Source organism: Schistocerca serialis, chromosome 5, assembly GCF_023864345.2.
Source record: "Schistocerca serialis cubense isolate TAMUIC-IGC-003099 chromosome 5, iqSchSeri2.2, whole genome shotgun sequence".
Classification (NCBI taxonomy): Eukaryota; Metazoa; Arthropoda; class Insecta; order Orthoptera; family Acrididae; genus Schistocerca; species Schistocerca serialis.
Window position 1 is genome coordinate 108,251,778 of NC_064642.1, and position 15,316 is coordinate 108,267,093.

A 15,316-nucleotide genomic window follows, 5' to 3' on the forward strand; every position below is an offset into this window, starting at 1 on the left:
CGTCGCTTTAAATAATTCTCGTGAAACTTTGATACTTCTCACTGATTTTTATTCACAAGGCAATAAGACTTGCTCTGCTCGTCGCACAAACCATAAATACTAACAAGATGGCTGCCTTTCCGCACACATCAAAAATTACATCCGTCCCCTACAAGGTAATAATCGAAAGTGTATCGTAACTCCTTCTTGGAGTATGAAACAAAAGAGAATCCAGTATGAACATTACAGAGATTATATTCTACATCCCTCTCAGTTTAATCTTTGTCGCAGCCTTTAAGGTATTGTATGTCTCTGCGTCTGAATGTGTCATTATAACTGCCCCCCTACTGTATACTGTCACGAGAAAGTTCTATTTGTTTGACAGGATACAGTAGTCGAACTTACAATTGATAGGTTTTGGGGTCTTTTGTTTACAAACTTCATTTTTACTCTCTCATTTTCATGGCACTGTGAATTCTTTCGTATTACTGAGTGTGTGTCAGTTTTTGGCATACTGATGCTAATATTTTCAAAACCTTAATCCTAACATACAAACTTTTGAATAATACTGAGAAAACGACATCATGTAGTAAAGTTTGTACAATAATATATACGATGAATACAACATTACTTACAAATGTTCCCTTCCTCATCAGAGGTGAAAATTGAGTCCTTGTATTGCTTTCTGTATTTATTCTGGGGCGACGAGCTAGCCCCCGTGTTTAGTCGTCCGTTAGTGGGCAACGTTGGTTGAATGCGCGTGCCAGTGCAGTAAATATACACCAGCGTGCGGGTACCGTCTAGACTTCCTAACCTCAGTATGCGTGTGCTTTTTGTAGTTCCTTCCAATACTTCGACGTGGTACATTGGAGTATGTGCGCCGAAGAACACACCACACTATTTGCGAGACGGAGGACGATCCTGTCGATGCAGCTCCAGGTAAGAAGCGTACCATGTCAAACTTGTTTGGCATTGTCTTGCCTTATTGTGTCGCCATGGTCGTTTGACGATACAAGCTTCAATTTTCGATGTCACTTGTTTAGGCTCGCTGACACTTGCAACGTAGCACTACTTTGCACAATTTTAATTTCTACACACACCACTTTAACCGCGAGTATTGCGATCGAAACTTCCTTTTTCACTACACTTTTTTTTTCACATTAATCCCTTTTACCTATTACACCGAGAGTCATTCCCCTCGATACTTCTGGTCATTGCACATAAGTATTCACAAATTGGTAAGTCACGGGACTTGGCATGAAATGCAAAATACATAAAAAAACGGAATAACATGTTACACATACAATACATTGTTTACATTAATTACAGGAAAAAACTATCGACGAAAATTGAAAAATTTTTTGACCACTCATAATGGCTGCTTCGTCTTGGATTTTACCGACACGCACACCTTTTTCCATTAATCAGTTAGAAGGAACAAGTCCTTTGTTTTCATTTTTGAACTCGTGTGTAAGTTAAGGTTTAACTTACGTTACGTATTCTTCATACACAACGACATGCATATGCGTGCAAAGAATACAGCTGAAGCCGCTCCACTGAAGCTTGGGAAGGGAATTTTTTACCTTCTAATTAGGGCAATGGCAACTACTACGTGTATTCTACGGTTTCTTTACGTATAAAATCTGAAAATGCACGAAACAATCATTTATATGTAGCATAACCCTAATATGTACAGTGTTTTGTGCTTAAGCACGTTCTGATGTGCTTGTAGATCATTAACCCTAATAAAACTTCATACATTAACATGGACATATAAACATACAATCTTGAAGTTCAGGGTGTAACTACTATTACTATGTACAGTGTTTCATAATAGCGGCACTCCCTTGTGTGCGTGTATCATCTTCAATTAAAGTGCGCTTATAGGCGTCTTGCGTTATGAGAAAAAAAACAGACATTTTAATGCATCGGTTGTCATCAAAATCTATGTACATGAATATTCCTACTTTCATAGCTTCAGTGCAGCATAAAATTCTGTATGACGTTTTTGTTTTCAGTTTATTTTATAGGCGATTCCTTTTGTTTACAGGTCGTCGATCACACTACTCACCTTTTTCTCGTACAGCCGCGATGTCATTTTCATTCTTTGTGACTATAATTCGTGATATTTATGAAAGATATAATGTTGACATGATTTATCATTTGCAGTTTCAAGTAATTCATAACTTCCTTCTGCATACTTGAGTGAAGCGTCGCTAATGTTACACCATGTATCAGGTTTTTCGTATTTTCTCGTAAACTCTTAAGAGTCTTACGGTTTTAATTACGCTGTTTCTTGACGTTCGGTATACATGTTTATACGAGGTTGTCTTAGAGTTTAATTTTCCTTTCACACTTCTATGTACAGTGCTTCTTTCGCCTTTCACATAATCATACATACATTTATACACACAAAATATCTACCACTATAATATACACTTTGCTGGTGGGGCCCTTTTTCGGTTCCCTGCACTATTCCCTCAGTATTCCAAATTAATTCAGGATGTGCTGATCATCGTCCCCTCATACTAATAATACTTACAACTAAATATTTCTTCTTAAATACGTAACTGCCTTACGGTACGTTAATGCGCAATCATTTCATATTTTCTTCCTTTACACTTTAGCTTTCGTACATGAACCCTCGTGTATAGCTTATATATTCTACAAAGTTGTGTTTGCTGAGTGCTTTATGTGTTTGCTAACGTTAATGTGTTTCTCTCTCTTTAAAGCCTAGGTTTTTGTTTTGAGGGCGATTCAGTCCATTACTCATGTGCATAAATCTGTTTATTATTTTCCTTTTTTAAAGCTTCTGTCATTCGCTTCCTTGGACACAAAAATTGACGCGTTTGTCTTGTTCATTTTGAACGTCGCTCGCTGCTGTGTAATGTAAATGTATGCGTTATCTCTTGCTTTCCTCTTTGCTGCTACCTTTTCTCTATATGTAATTGTGTGTTGTTCTCGTGTACATAGCCTTTCTTCCGGTTATATATCTGCATTATTTATTTTTTTCTATTGTGCTATTTTCTTTCTCCTTCCGTATAAGCTAAGATTTTACTCAATATTACAATATTACAATATCGTCCATGACCAGTATGTACTCGTATGTTCACATTTATTACGAAGTACCAGCTTATTATTAAATTTTCTAAGCTACTATTTGCAAGACTTGTGTACCCTTGTCTTTATTGTTTTCGAACGATTTTCGTCACTGTGTCTCAAAGTAAGCGTGGTCTCACAACTTTTAAACGTTCCGCGCATGCGCGCTTATATACCACGACTGGACTGCAGGCACGGGGAAAACTCTGCATTGTTGGTGAATATTACTTGTGACAGCCGCCATCGTGTAATATGAGTCACGTGTCGTCTGGACTCGACCGCGCATGCGCCTTCGCGCTTTGTCTACACTCAGCTGATCGGACAGGGAAGGGGGAATATTTCTCCCCGGCTCGCTGCCTACAGCGCGGCCAATGCCCTCGTCTTGCCATGCCGCTATCGCGTGCTCGTCAGCTGAGCGTTGTATTGCAACTTCGACGCGTGGTTTGTTGCTCGTCTCAAGCGAACAAACTCTGACCTACGCGCTAATTTGTCATTGTTCCTCTCTCTTAAATAACTGAGTTAGACTACGAAAGTACCGTATGGTTTATTTCATAGTGTTAAGAGTCACAGTAACACATGTTTCATTAGGTGTGGTTAACTATGCGTTTTAAAGCTGGCATATGCCCCCAGTTGGTTACTGGTTTCGATGTTTAATTGAAACTTCAGTTACGTTTTCTAGTTTAATGCATGTTTTTCACTAACTGACTGTCTTTTTCAATGTACTTCTTAAACTACGAACACCGAACTTGGATTTTTTTTTTTTCGTGTTCGCAAGTTTCTTAGGTTTGCTGTGTGATCCAAGGTTGTATAATTTCAATTTTGTTAACATAACATATAAACTCTAATGAAAAAAATCCTTGATATCCTTGTGGGGGTATAACCCTTTCACCTTGCCCGTTCGTGCGTTACCTGACAGATAACATCCTGGCGGAGGTTTGTCTATTATAATGAAAGGACTATCATACAAAAACAGCCACTTTTTGTTTAACGCCTAATGTTAGAGGATTTTGGGTGGGTACATAATAGTACTTCCTGCCCATTGTTAAATTCTGTAACCTTTCTTACCTTTGTGTTCAACTGTTTTCTCCTTATTTCTGCTTGTTCTTCCATCTGTAGTAGGGCTTGACGTACCTTTACGTCTAGTGTTATTTCTCTTGTGGCTAATTTAGGAAAAGGTTTAGCCCATTCGTCAAGTTCTGTGCCTTGAAACATTAACTGTATAGGTGTAAAGCCTGTTTAAGTATGAATTAGATTATTTACAATATGCTGAAATGTGGCTATGTATATCACCCATTTTGTCTGTTTATTTGGTATATAATTTCTTCTAAAGCGATTAAATTCTTTAAAATTTCTCTCTATCGGGCTCGATTCTGGGTGAATTTTGGATAGCAATATATGTTTTATCTTTTGAGATTCGAGAAATGTTTCCCCCTTATTACTAGTGAAGTTTGTTGCATTATCAGTTAATATAATTTTCGGTTTTCCCACTAGTGGTATGAAATCTTCCATCATGCGTTTGATTATTGATCCCGACAGTGCTGCTTTTAAAGCATACATTTTTAAGTAGTTTGTGAAGACATCATAAAATGCGATCACGTATCTAACTACTCCCCTAGCTCGTGGATATGGTCGTGCTGCTTCCACGGAAACTAGTTCTCTTGGTCTAGTTGGAATGATGGGATGTAATACGTCCTAACAAGATCTATTAAGATGTTTAACCTTCTGACATGTTGTACACTTTTTTATTATTTGTTCAATCCTGCGTCTGAGATTCGGGAAGTAGCAATACGTTGATATTTTCGCTGTACATTTTGATACCCCGCAGTGTCCCCATACTCTATGTGTGTGTCTTATCAAATTGTCTATGTATTCTTCAGGTATGCATACACACCAGATGTTGGATTGTGATTGCACCTGTACAAAAGAACATCCTTTGACAGTGTGTAATATTGTTTCAGTGTACTATTGTCATCTGCCTGCAGTTTTTGTATAACTTGTCTCCATCTATTGTCTTGCTTTTGTAGTTTGCTCATGTCTTTACTCATCTTTCTGTACTATGGTTGAAATGTGTCACCATGCATCAGAAAAACTCTAAAATCGGAAGTGGCTCGAGCAATTCATTGAACTCGCTCAAGCCTTGTGGCAAGCGCGATAATGCGTCGGCAATTACATCTGTTCATACTTGATATAACCTATATCGAAATCAAATTCCTGGAGGAATAAACACCAACGTGCAATCTGTTTGTGCAGTAATTTACATTTGAGTAAAAACGATAATGCTTGATGGTCACAAAACACTCGTGTATGCCTTCCCCAGAGATAGTATTGGAACTTGCGGAAAGCCCGCACTACAGCTAACGCTTCAAGTTCAGTTGACGAATAGGTTCTTTCACATTCCGTTAACGTTCTACTGGCAAAACTAATTATGTTTACTTTCTGTTCTCCATTATCATTTAGTAATTGGATCAGACAAGAGCGTAATCCCTGACATGAGGCGTCTGTGCTCAAACAAAAGTTGTAGTTCATGTTAGGATGCTTCATAATGGGTGCATTTATGAGTCCCTGTTGGGTTTTTACGAAATCTTCCTCACGTTTTTCTGTCCACAGCCATGTGTGGTTTTTCCTTAAAAGGTTGAGTAGGGAATCACTATTCAGTAACTGGGCACGAATTTTCGAAAAAAATTACGTGACTCCAGAATATTTTATGGCTTCAAGCATTTTTGGATCTGGCAAAATTCCACCTGGTGAAATAATGTGGCCTAAAAATTTTATTCGATCTCTTCCGAATTCGGACTTCTTAATATTTGCCGTGACATCATATTCTCGGAACTTTTCGAGCACCCTGTGTACCATTTCTACATGCTCTTGCCAGGTCTCCGTGGCTATCAAGAGATCGTTTACATACAACGTCACTTTGCTAGTCAGTTGTGGACCCAATACTCGGTCTAAAGCCTCTATAAACACCCCAACACTTAAGTTGAGTCCAAATGGCAGTACTTGGAACTGATAGCTTCTGCAAGGTTGAATGAACGCAGTATATTTTCTGCTATCACTATGTAGGCCTTTTTGCCAATACGAAGCCTTCATGTCAACTCGTCTACGTTTTCCGGCCTAGTGCATATGGGTAAGATGATTTTATTAATTTCCCGTGCATCAAGTACTAATCTGACTGACCCGTCAGGTTTGCTGACAGATAGGATGGGACTGCAGAACGGTGAATGCGAAGGTTCTATCACCTTCCACAGAACCATTCTGTCTATTTCTCTGCGAAACGCTGCTTCTTTGCCCATGGTATCGCGTATGATTTATGGCAGTATTTTTTATGGGGGTAGACTTCCATTTTGTATTCATAATTTTTGATTATTGTCGGCTGTTTTCTAAAAATATCTCGGTATTCATAAATAAGATCTGGTAGTTCATTTTGTTGAGTTCCTGAAAGACAAGTGGATTTCCTACCTTCTTTTTCGTTAATTATTTCTTGTCTAATAGTTCGGGGAAAGGAATATCTATCAATACCACTTGTTGGTAAACTAATTTTACTTCAGCTTGTTTCAGTAATTGGCCATTACGCTCTATTGTTGACTTTACAAGATTGACCTTCACTCTACGACTGCCCACTCGGAAATAGCAAAGTCCGCTGCTTATATCGATGTTTACTTTATACTGCCGGAAAACTTCCATACCTAAATTACAATTGACGATTAACTTGTCAACGATTGAGAATGTACAGTTTATTGTGCCATCGCTAATGGTAACAGGTATTTGCGTCTGTCACTTAATACATTTTGAGTTGGTACCCCCCCCCATGAACCATGGACCTTGCCGTTGGTGGGGAGGCTTGCGTGCCTCAGCGATACAGATAGCCGTACCGTAGGTACAACCACAACGGAGGGGTATCTGTTGAGAGGCCAGACAAAAGTGTGGTTCCTGAAGAGGGGCAGCAGCCTTTTCAGTAGTTGCAAGGGCAACAGTCTGGATGATTGACTGATCTGGCCTTGTAACAATAACCAAAACGGCCTTGCTGTGCTGGTACTGCGAACGGCTGAAAGCAAGGGGAGACTACGGCCGTAATTTTTCCCGAGGGCATGCAGCTTTACTGTATGGTTAAATGATGCTGGCGTCCTCTTGGGTAAAATGTTCCGGAGGTAAAATAGTCCCCCATTCGGATCTCCGGGCGGGGACTACTCAAGAGGATGTCGTTATCAGGAGAAAGAAAACTGGCGTTCTACGGATCGGAGCGTGGAATGTCAGATCCCTTAATCGGGCAGGTAGGTTAGAAAATTTAAAAAGGGAAATGGATAGGTTAAAGTTAGATATAGTGGGAATTAGTGAAGTTCGGTGGCAGGAGGAACAAGACTTCTGGTCAGGTGACTACAGGGTTACAAACACAAAGTCAAATGGGGGTAATGCAGGTATAGGTTTAATAATGAATAGGAAAATCGGAATTCGGGTAAGCTACTACAAACAGCATAGTGAACGCATTATTGTGGCCAAGATAGATACGAAGCCCACACCTACTACAGTAGTACTAGTTTATATGCCAACTAGCTCTGCAGATGACGAAGAAATTGAAGAAATGTATGATGAAATAAAAGAAATTATTCAGATAGTGAAGGGAGACGAAAATTTAATAGTCATGGGTGACTGGAATTCGAGTGTAGGAAAAGGGAGAGAAGGAAACGTAGTAGGTGAATATGGATTGGGGCTAAGAAATGAAAGAGGAAGCCGCCGGATAGAATTTTGCACAGAGCACAACTTAATCATAGCTAACACTTGGCTTAAGAATCATGATAGAAGGTTGTATACATGGAAGAACCCTGGAGATACGAAAAGGTATCAGATAGATTATATAATGGTAAGACAGAGATTTAGGAACCGGGTTTTAAATTGTAAGACATTTCCAGGGGCAGATGTGGACTCTGACCACAATCTATTGGTTATGACCTGTAGATTAAAACTGAAGAAACTGCAAAAAGGTGGGAATTTAAGGAGATGGGACCTGGATAAACTGAAAAAACCAGAGGTTGTACAGAGTTTCAGGGAGAGCATAAGGGAACAATTGAAAGGAATGGGGGAAAGAAATACAGTGGAAGACAAATGGGTAGCTCTGAGGGATAAAGTAGTGAAGGCAGCAGACGATCAAGTAGGTAAAAAGACGAGGGTTAGTAGAAATCCTTGGGTAACAGAAGAAATATTGAATTTAATTGATGAAAGGAGAAAATATAAAAATGCAGTAAATGAAGCAGGGCCGGCCGAAGTGGCCGTGCGGTTAAAGGCGCTGCAGTCTGGAACCGCAAGACCGCTACGGTCGCAGGTTCGAATCCCGCCTCGGGCATGGATGTTTGTGATGTCCTTAGGTTAGTTAGGTTTAACTAGTTCTAAGTTCTAGGGGACTAATGACCTCAGCAGTTGAATCCCATAGTGCTCAGAGCCATTTGAAGCAGGCAAAAAGGAATACAAACGTCTCATAAATGAGATCGACAGGAAGTGCAAAATGGCTAAGCAGAGATGGCTTGAGGACAAATGTAAGGATGTAGAGGCTTCTCTCACTAGGGGTAAGATAGATACTGCCTACAGGAAAATTAAAGAGACCTTTGGAGATAAGAGAACCACATGTATGAACATCAAGAGCTCTGATGGAAACCCAGTTCTAAGCAAAGAAGGGAAAGCAGAAAGGTGGAAGGAGTATATAGAGGGTCTACACAAGGGCGATGCACTTGAGGACAATATTATGGAAATGGAAGAGGATGTAGATGAAGATGAAATGGGAGATACGATACTGCGTGAAGAGTTTGACAGAGCACTGAAGCACCTGAGTCGAAACAAGGCCCCCGGAGTAGACAACATTCCATTGGAACTACTGACGGCCTTGGGAGAGCCAGTCCTGACAAAACTCTACCATCTGGTGAGCAAGATGTATGAAACAGGCGAAATACCCTGAGACTTCAAGAAGAATATAATAATTCCAATCCCAAAGAAAGCAGGTGTTGACAGATGTGAAAATTACCGAACAATCAGTTTAATAAGCCACAGCTGCAAAGTACTAACACGAATTCTTTACAGACGAATGGAAAAACTAGTAGAAGCTGACCTCGGGGAAGATCAGTTTGGATTCCGTAGAAATACTGGAACACGTGAGGCAATACTGACCTTACGACTTATCTTAGAAGAAAGATTAAGGAAAGGCAAACCTACGTTTCTAGCATTTGTAGACTTAGAGAAAGCTTTTGACAATGTTGACTGGAATACTCTCTTTCAAATTCTAAAGGTGGCAGGGGTAAAATACAGGGAGCGAAAGGCTATATACAACTTGTACAGAAACCAGATGGCAGTTATAAGAGTTGAGGGACATGAAAGGGAGCAGTGGTTGGGAAGGGAGTAAGACAGGGTTGTAGCCTCTCCCCGATGTTATTCAATCTCTATATTGAGCAAGCAGTAAAGGAAACAAAAGAAAATTTTGGATTAGGTATTAAAATCCATGGAGAAGAAATAAAAACTTTGAGGTTCGCCGATGACATTGTAATTCTGTCAGAGACAGCAAAGGACTTGGAAGAGCAGTTGAACGGAATGGATGGTGTCTTGAAGGGAGGATATAAGATGAACATCAACAAAAGCAAAACGAGGATAATGGAATGTAGTCGAGTTAAGTCGGGTGATGCTGAGGGTATTAGATTAGGAAATGAGACACTTAAAGTAGTAAAGGAATTTTGCTATTTGGGGAGCAAAATAACTGATGATGGACGAAGTAGAGAGGATATAAAATGTAGACTGGCAATGGCAAGGAAAACGTTTCTGAAGAAGAGAAATTTGTTAACATCGAGTATAGATTTAAGTGTCAGGAAGTTATTTCTGAAAGTATTTGTATGGAGTGTAGCCATGTATGGAAGTGAAACACGGACGGTAAATAGTTTGGACAAGAAGAGAATAGAAGCTTTTGAAATGTGGTGCTACAGAAGAATGCTGAAGATTAGATGGGTAGATCACATAACTAATGAGGAAGTATTGAATAGGATTGGGGAGAAGAGAAGTTTGTGGCACAACTTGACCAGAAGAAGGGATCGGTTGGTAGGACATGTTCCGAGGCATCAAGGGATCACCAATTTAGTATTTGAGGGCAGCGTGGAGGGTAAAAATCATAGGGGGAGACCAAGAGATGAATACACTAAGCAGATTCAGAAGGATGTAGGTTGCAGTAGGTACTGGGAGATGAAGAAGCTTGCACAGGATAGAGTAGCATGGAGAGCTGCATCAAACCAGTCTCAGGACTGAAGACCACAACAACAACAACAACCTACAGCTGTCAAGATTTTACAATTTTCCGTTGGCAACAGTGGTACTTTTAATGCTTTCGAAACTTCTTTAAATAAACTGTTAGAAATAATACTCGCAGATGCGCCTGTATCTAAAATTACGTTGCTAATTATAGTTCATATCTTTGCTGTTATTACAGCCTGCACGAGGTCACTTACCTTGTTCGGTGCTTTCATCTCTTCTTCACATAGATCTTCTTTTACGGTAGCATCCTGATCATATCTTAAAAATAATTGTTTAAGATGTAATGTGTGCTTGTTTGTGCCCCCTGTTGTCAAATAGATCGGCCGGTGGGGGCTCATTGCGACTGATTGTTGTTTACCGGGGGTGGGGTGGGGGGGGGGGCCAACGGTGTAGCTAGGTTACTGTCCGTTACCTCTACGAAGTGTACTGAGTGGTTATTCCGTCGCCAATTAGTTTCCGGACCGCTGCGTGCAACATTTTCTTGCGGCCGGCCGTCGCTATTTCTCCTTGGTCGGTCATTCCTATTACTGTAACTATTGTAATTTTCATTCGTGTGCCGCCTTTCATCACGCGGGCCTGACCAATCATTCACGTGATGTCTATCATTTCCGTACCGGCGTGGACCGTAATCTGTATTATATCTTCGGTCTTCACGTCTCTGTGGCGCCGAATTCCTCCGATTTCCGTAATTCCAGTTTCCATTATTTGGCCTTGTCGCATACGGATGCCAACTGTGTTGGTTTTGTCCACTGCCATTAAAATGATTTCCGTTACCGTTGTTTTGTCTGGTTAAGATGAACATCAACAAAAGCAAAACAAGGATAATGGAATGTAGTCTGATTAAGTCGGGTGATGCTGAGGGAATTAGATTAGGAAATGAGGCACTTAAAGTAGTAAAGGAGTTTTGCTATTTAGGGAGCAAAATAACTGATGATGGTCGAAGTAGAGAGGATATAAGATGTAGGCTGGCAATGGCAAGGAAAGCGTTTCTGAAGAAGAGAAATTTGTTAACATCCAGTATTGATTTAACTGTCAGGAAGTCATTTCTGAAAGTATTCGTATGGAGTGTAGCTATGTATGGAAGTGAAACATGGACGATAAATAGTTTGGACAAGAAGAGAATAGAAGCTTTCGAAATGTGGTGCTACAGAAGAATGCTGAAGGTTAGATGGGTAGATCAGATAACTAATGAGGAAGTATTGAATAGGATTGGGGAGAAGAGAAGTTTGTGGCACAACTTGACCAGAAGAAGGGATCGGTTGGTAGGACATGTTCTGAGGCATCATGGGATCACCAATTTAGTATTGGAGGGCAGCGTGGAGGGTAAAAATCGTAGAGGGAGACCAAGAGATGAATACACTAAGCAGATTCAGAAGGATGTAGGTTGCAGTAGGTACTGGGAGATGAAAAAGCTTGCACAGGATAGAGTAGCATGGAGAGCTGCATCAAACCAGTCTCAGGACTGAAGACCACAACAACAACAACGGAGTGTTCATTCCAATTACTTGTACTCGACTCTTCTTCATATATTAGATCAGTTGAGTCAAGCACGGAAATAAAGTATTCAAGGTCGTTCTCCGGAATGGTTACCAATTTTTCACGTAAGTTCGCGGGTACTCTGTTTCTCAGAATTTTGAGACCATGTACGTGCAGTATTGGATGGTTTCAATAGCGCGTTTTATTCAAAAACTTTTCGAAATACTTTCTCAACCCGCCGTTCTTTAGGTTGAACGGTTGTGGGTTGAATACCTCACGTCGCAGTCTTTCTTGGACCCCAGTCGACCAATATTTCTCCAAGATAGCCCGTTCAAATTGTTCGTAGGTGACGCACTGTTCAGCCATGTCTGTGGCCCACAAAAGTGCGTTGCCTTGTGTGAAGCCTGCTACATATCTGATCTTCTGTGCCTCAGTCCAGTTTCTTGGTAAGACTTTTTAAATGCTCTTGCGTATACGATTGGATGGGTTTTTCTGGATTCTATGAAGAAAACTGGAAACTGTCTGTTTTAACGGGCTCTCATCGACTAGAATCGTCGAGATGCAAGGCGGCACGCCTGCTGCCTGTTGCAGAACCGCGTTTGGCGAATAGCCATTGTTTGCCTGCGCCGGTGCGTGCACATACGCCGGACTGGGCGCGTGATGTTCTGCATTATTGACATTGTAATCTGGCACGGGCGAATAAGTGTCACGCTGCCTGTTGCTTGACGTAGGCAAATCATTTGAAACATTCAGTCTACCCGCAATTTCCTTACGTATTCTGTCCTCGACTACTTTGATTTCATTACCTAATTTTTCAAAAAGTTTTGTTTCCCGGTCAGTTATGGATTCATTTACATTACCGGTTTCTAGAGTTTCATTTATTTTGATACTGTCCGCGTTGATACGTCGAGTCTCCTGTTTCAGAAGACCGACTTCACGTTAACTTTATTAACTTGGTCAGTTATTTCTTCACATGCGGACTGTACTCTGGTTACATTTAATTGAATAGACTGTACGTTTCATGTATTTCTTTTTGTACCGTTTGTCTTTGATTGTGTGTTTCTACGATTTCTGACATTTCCTGTTCCTGTTTGTTTGTAAGATCTGAAAGTTTCTTTTCTAAATCATGTGCCAATACATTATATACACTATTGACTGTTTTGATGACTGTGCCTTCGATCTTTTGACCGATTTCATTGGTGAGTTTATTTAAGCGTTGATCGAAATGTTTGTGCATATTTTCAAATTGTGTGTTTACACTTGAAAACTGCAGTTGGAACCCACTTTCCATGCTTGACAATTTTGAGTTTGTCATGTTGTGGCTGATTTTTAAATCAGATAATTGCGTGCTCAAGTTTGACATCAGACTATGTGATGCCTCAAGCGTAACTGTCTAAGCTTGTGTGTTTGTATTTATGCCATTATTTGTAACTAATGTTTCTCTACCACGGTCTGACTGAATCGCAACCGGGCTAGGTTCACTGATTTCACGCGAAATATTTTCGTCTGATCTGGTAATCGATGCTTCATCGATTGTGTACAAGGTTTCATTTGCAAGTGGTCCGTTAATCCCTGTGAAGTGCAATTGAATTGTATTTACTTCCACATAATGTTGTGCTGAAAAACTAATTGCGTCATCATTTACTTCACTATTGTCAGAATCGGTGGCGTGTCCATGAACATTTGTCAAATTAAAATTTTCTGATTCCATTGTGAAGATATTATTTTTATCTGGACTTTACTGTTAATCTAAATCTTTAAATTCTCTCGCAGTTGAATTAATAAAAATATCTCGTGATAGTTATTTTTGCGCGTCGGAAATTTACAGGATGGCGCACTATGTCCTTCAATTCTGTGATTGTTGGACATAAAGAAATAATTATCAAAGTGAAATTGTATGCTGCCACAAACACTACTAGGATTTTAATATGGAAAGGAAAAGGTTCTGCTTTTAGTGGAGCAGCCAAGGTGCAGGCGCTACACGCGTTTGCGCTTTCCTACCTCAATTCCGGCTGAGCTGCGTCACTCACGATTACGTTAGTTTTGTAAATGCTTGTCCTTGTTCCTTCTGGTTATTGTGCCATCCGTTTATACAATTAATATTGTTTCACCTTATTCATATTTTCCATGTGCATCATGTAACAGAGAAACAGTAATTAGTACAAGTACATTTGTAGTATAACAATCAAGTACTTATTCTTTGTTCCACCAGCACTGTCCCTGTCAGCGGTCGCCAGTGTGACGAAATAAATAAAAACATTAAATTTTATTGATTTTTGAAAAAGAAAATTATGGATATGGAACTGTATCTTACGAATTTTTGACAGGCTTTTTTACGGACTGTATTCACCGGCTTGAATGCGGACGAATTCAGCACTGAGTGAAATTGACCTGTAATATAATTTACACTTCCTATTAATTACATTTTTAAATTCTACGCCATTGTTGATACCTTAGACGTAGAATTAGTCCTTCTGCCACAATATTAATTCATTAGTCCCCATCGATGTTCTTCTCTTTGTTGACCGTGTGTATCTTCCTAAGTCGGCATCGGTTTACTTCACGAAGACGATGAAACCAAGGAACACGATGCTACTTCGCTTTACATAATTCTCGTAAAACTTGGATACTTCTCACTATTTTTTATTCACAAGGCAATAAGACTTGCTCTGCTCGTCGCACAAACCATAAATACCAACAAGATGGCTGCCTTTCCGCACACATAAAAAATTACGTCCGTCCCCTACAAGGTAACAATCGAAAGTGTATCTGAACTCCTTCTTGGAGTATGAAACAAAAGAGAATCCAGTATGAACATTACAGAGATTATATTCTACATCCCTCTCAATTTAATCTTTGGCGCAGCCTTTAAGGTACTGTATGTCTCTGCGTCTGAACGTGTCAATACGAATTGAATGTAGTTTGTCACGTGTTACATAAGGCGATCTTCTCTTACCTGGTGATTGATAAGGGATCGTGTCTGTCATCATCTTGTGTTTCTGAATTTCCGGCAACCGCCAACAACAGCACCGTGACAGAATAGCAATCTTCAGTGGCAAATTTCCATACTTCTTGTTAGTCGCTTCTCTCTGGCTCACTAGACGTCGGCAATTTTGAAACATTGCGTCAACAGGGCTGTTAGGCGGCCTAGCCTTCCTACTGCAGGCGAAACTAGCAGTGTTTGGTGTGGATGTTCTTCCATCTCCTAGGAGCGGAGAAATAAAACTTCGATAATTATCTTAGTTAAATAAAAGGACAAAGGAAGTATGAAATAGGTTTAACAGCCTTATTATGATGAGGTTACTTGAGATGGATCTCAATCTACTTTAAAAAAGAATAGAAGAGGAAACTGACGATGCCCTTTCCAATAGAATCACTGCGCCATTTGGTTTAAGCGAATCAGTGAAATCATTGGAAACCTATTTGAGAATTTGAAAACAGTCCCTCTGTACTGAGATCCCAATGCCTCGAGTAATAAATGTAGCTG